Genomic DNA, 5,026 nt, shown 5'->3' on the forward strand with positions numbered 1-5,026 from the left:
TTTGTTAATATGTTTAATTTTGTCGTCTGTCTCCCCCTTCTAGACTGTGAGCCCACTGTTGGGTAGGGACAGTCTCTAGATGTTGCCAACTTCGACTTCCCAAGTGCTTAGTACAGTGCTCTGCACACAGTAAGCGCTCAATAAATACGATTGAATGAATGATTGAAAATGGGGCTTACAGTCTAAGGAAGAGGTAGACCAGGCTTTGAATCCCCCTTCTGCATATGAGGGAACTGAGTCACAGAGAAGTTAAGTGAGTTCCCCAAGGTCACACAGCAGACAAGTGGCAGAGTTGGTATTAGCGCTTAGTACAGTGCTCTGCACACAGTAAGCGCTCAATAAATACGACTGAATGAATGAATGAATATTAGAACAGTCTTCTACACTATGAGCCCGATGTTGGGTAAGGGTTGTCTCTGTTTCTGAATTGTACTTTCCAAGTGCTGAGTACAGTGCTCTGCACACCGTAAGTGCTCAATAGATTCACTTCACTTCTCTGTGCCTCAGTGACCTCATCTGTAAAATGGGGATTAAGACTGTGAGCCTCCCGTGGGACAACCCAATCACACTGTAATCTCCCCAGCGCTTAGAACAGTGCTTTGCACATAGTAAGCGCTTAACAAATGCCATAGAAAAAAAAATATTGAATGAATGAATTACAACACAGGTCCTCTGATTCTCAAACCTGTGCCCTTTCTACTAGGCAACACTGCTTCTCTACTATTATTACTATCCATCAATCACATTTATTGGGCACTTACTGCGCACAGAGCGCTGTGCTAAGCACTTGGGAGAGTATAGTATAACAGTGTCCTTAAAGTCTAGCGGGGGAGACAGACATTATTCATTTATTAATGAATAAATAAATTACAGATATGTACATAAGTGTTGTGGGGCTGGGAGCAGGGGTGGTTAATAAAGGGAGTAAGTCAGGGGGATGCAGAAGGGAGTGGGAGAGGAGGAAATGAGGGTTTGGGAAAGGAAGGCCTCTTGGAGGAGATGTGCCTCCAAAAAGGCTTTGGAAGTGGGGCAGCAATTGTCTGTCAGATATGAAAAGGGAGGGTTTTCCAGGCCGGAGGTGGGATGTGGGAGAGAGGTCAGCGGCAAGATGGATGAGTTAAGGTCCAGTGAGTAGGTTGGCAACAGAGAAATGAAGTGGGCAGACTGGGTTGTAGCGGGAGAATAGCCAGGTGTGGTAGGAGGGGGCAAGGTGACTGAGTGCTTTAAAGCCAGTGGTAAGGAGTTTCTGTTCGATATGGAGGAGGATGGACAACCACTGCAGGTTCTTGAGTGGGGAAGCACGTACCACAGCTACGATTCAATTGCAATCTTTTATAAGTGTATTATTTCTCCTACTCCCAGTGCGTAAATGCGATTTAGATGGCAAGTTCCTGGAGAGCAGTGTGGTGACTTTCACTTCTCTCACTCACATAATAATAATAATAATGATGGCATTTATTAAGCGCTTACTATGTGCAAAGCACTGTTCTAAGCGCTGGGGAGGTTACAAGGTGATCAGGTTATCCCACGGGGGGCTCACAGTCTTAATCCCCTTTTTACAGATGAGGGAACTGAGGCACAGAGAAGTGAAGTGACTTGCCCAAAGTCACACAGGTGACAAGTGGCAGAGCCGGGATTTGAACCCATGACCTCTGACTCCAAAGCCCGTGCTCATTCCACTGAGCCACGCTGCTTCCCAAGTAATTAGTACAGTAAACTCATTGTGGGTAGGAACATGTCTGCCAACTCTGTTCCATTGTGCTCTCCCAAATGCTTAGCATAGTGCTCTGCTCACAGTAAATGCTCAATCAATATCATTGATCGGTTGATTGGTTGATAATTAGTCCCATACAGCGCTCTGCTCACAAGAGGGTGCCCAGAACATTGCTCTGTTCATAGTAGGTGCTCAGTAATTATTATTGAAAGAATAAATGAAGAACCTTGACATCTGAAAACAAAGACCACTAGTTACAGTAATTTTCTGTTGTTTTTGCTTTCATAAGTGAGTGTGTGTGTGTGTGTGTGAGTTGCTGAATAATCAAAATAAGTTTGACGGTGGTGAAGCATCTTTTACTGTGGTGCTCGTCTCTCTTATATTTGGATTTCTTTTGACCTATCAGTCTCATGGGCACTTAGTTGTATAGATTATGCAATTTCAAAAGCTCCTTTCCAGTCAGTTTGTTCTAAAATGCTCTATCCTTTCCATGGTTATGCTTGATATAGATATTATATGAGTTTATACTGGCAGGGAAATAGCTATTATCTCAACCCGACAGTAAAACAGTTGATTACTTCCTGAAGTACCTCTTTAAATCAAGAATCCTCCCAATAAAATGTCTTTTAAAATTCCTTTTAATCTCAGAACATACAACAGTTAATCAGCTTCAATAAGCTACCTCAGCCATTACCACACGAAAGGCTGAAATGGATCTTTTCCCTGTGCAATTGGAAGTTGAAGCTTTCAGTGAAATGGTCATGGAACACCTGAATGGTTTAGGGAGCCATGCACTTACTTAAAAGTGAGGAAATGTGGATTTTGCTCCCAGTTTGGTCCCTGATGAAAAGTCCTTGACCACATGACCAGAGTATGTTTATGAAGTGCGCTGAAAACTCTACATGAAAGGTGCTTCCAGAAGTAAAAGGTGTGATCAGAACTTTTGATTAACGAATCCCTAATTTAGTCATTTATAATTGAATAAGAAAGTCAATTTGCTTCTGGGTGAAATGACTGAAAATTAGGGTGTAATAATAATAATGATGGCATTTATTAAGCACTTACTGTGTGCAAAGCCCTGTTATAAGCACTGGGGAGGTTACAAGGTGATCAGGTTGTTCCATGGGGGGCTCACAGTCTTAATCCCCATTTTACAGATGAGGGAATTGAAGCACAGAGAAGTTAAGGGACTTGCCCCAAGTCACACAGCTGACAATTGGCGGACCGGGGATTTGAACCCGTGACCTCTGACTCCAAAGTCCCTGCTCTTTTCCACTGAGTCCTGCTGCTTCTGAGCCACGCTGTAAACCCCAGGCTGCTGGATGCGGCTACTGAATGATGTTTTCAGTCCTCTACCATAGACTAGGCATTGCTCATTTTTTTCTGGGGTTTTAAAGGCTGATAAATTCCTACTGTACAGTTGGCAGTATGGATTGCCCAATCTAGTAGGAATTCTGCGGACGTATTTTGACAGGAAAACACTGGAGGTTTTCTTCACATGGGTGTTTGGGAGGTATACCCCAATCAAACCTACCAGGCTGAACCATGACTACTACTACTACTACTACTACTACTACTACTACTACTAATAATAATAATAATAATAATAATAATAATAAAACAATGACAATTGTTAAGCACTTACTATGTTTCATGCACTCTACTAAGTGCTAGGGTAGATACAAAATAATCAGATCCCTTATGGGCTCACAGTCTCCTTCCACTTAGTCCTTGACCCCTGCTGCCCATCATGGCTTCCTTGGTCTTACCTACAGAGCCCTAGGGACAAAACCAGCTTAGCTAGAAATAATAGCTCTCGCTGTGTTTCTTCACTGGAACTCAGTCTAAGACCCTGCATGCTTTATTAGACACCATGTAACATCTTCATGTGAATTCACAATGGACTGTACAGCGCTCTTCCCTCTCAGGGTCGCACCGAGAGAGTTTCCAGTACTCTACCAGTCTCGACTATGGGAGGGAGAGTCAAACAGAGGCCTACCCATTCCATTCCTAGCTTGGGCGATGGCTAGTGAGTGGAAGGCAATCTGTTACAAAACTCACCAGTGCTGGGCTTCAGCAGCTTGGGAGAGAGTCGAGGGCGGAGACTCAGGTTGACTGCATGGAAGGAGGCAATGGTATAAACCACTTCTGTATTTTTACCAAGAAAACTCTATGGATCCACTACCAGAATGATTGCAGATGGAGATGGGGCGTTCTGGGAGAGGTGTGTCCATGGTGTCGCTATGGGTCGGAGACAACTCAGTGGCATAAGACACGACAAGTACAGTGCTCTGCATAAACACACAGTGTTTAAGAAATACCATAATAATAATTACTATTACTAATAAATAATTATGGTATTTGTTAAGCATTTACTATGTGTCACTGTACTGAGCGCTGGGGTGGATATAAGGAAATCAGGTTGGACAAGGTCCCCGTCCCATGTGGGGCTCACATTCTCAATCCTCATTTTTCAGATCAGGTAACTGAGGCACGGAAGTGAAGTGACTTGCCCAAGGTCACGCAGAACGAAAGTGGTGGAGCAGGGATTAGAACCCATGATCATCTGATTCCCAGGGTCATGATTTATCTACTACACCATGCCGACTGTTTGATGTACCTAGGAAACCCACTCACACTCTGCTCCCTGTGTTCATTATAGCAATGCTTTCAGTTTCTCTGGAACTTTCCTCTTTTAAAAATATACAAATCTGTAGCTGTGCTTTGGGTTCCAAGAGAAAACCGTCTTCTAATTCTGTTGCAATGTACTCTCCCAAGTGCCCTGCACTTAGTAAGCGGTCCGTAAATACCATTGATTGATTGATTGATTAGCAGTAAGTGTTTTAATTGGTGAGTGTGTAGCTAATAGATCTTTCATATGACTAACAACTCTTTCCTCTTCTCCCTGCCCCTTGTAGCACTGTCGCATTTATTGTCCACAGTGTCTGGCAGAGGTTTTGTTTCTTCTCCTTGACTAGAGTGGCAGGAAGGGACTCCTCGGCCATGCTGACACTGTGGCTGCGCTTTCCAACAATCCACCAGTCAATCAATCGATCAGTGGTATTTATTGAGCACTTGCTGTGTGCACAGCATTCACTCATTCATTCAATCATATTTACTGAGTGCTTACTGGGTACAGGGCACTGTACTAAGACCTTGGAAAGTACAGTTCAGCAACAAAGAGAGACAATCCCTGCCCACAACGGGCTCACAGTCTAAAAGAACTGTACTAAGCGCTTGGGGAAGTACGACACAATAGAGTTGGTAGTTGTGATCCCTGCCCCCAAGGAGCTTACCGTTACAGGGGAGAGA

At 43.7% G+C, this 5,026-nt stretch overlaps 1 non-coding gene across 1 annotated transcript; it reads left to right on the top strand.

The window, feature by feature from the left end:
* The first annotated feature begins 3,632 nt into the window (after window positions 1-3,632).
* Window positions 3,633-3,770, top strand: LOC119924870. Its single transcript, XR_005449552.1, has one exon. It is a non-coding gene; the product is annotated as a small nucleolar RNA SNORA7 (small nucleolar RNA).
* The last annotated feature ends 1,256 nt before the right edge of the window (window positions 3,771-5,026 follow it).

This window comes from Tachyglossus aculeatus, chromosome 2, assembly GCF_015852505.1.
Source record: "Tachyglossus aculeatus isolate mTacAcu1 chromosome 2, mTacAcu1.pri, whole genome shotgun sequence".
Classification (NCBI taxonomy): Eukaryota; Metazoa; Chordata; class Mammalia; order Monotremata; family Tachyglossidae; genus Tachyglossus; species Tachyglossus aculeatus.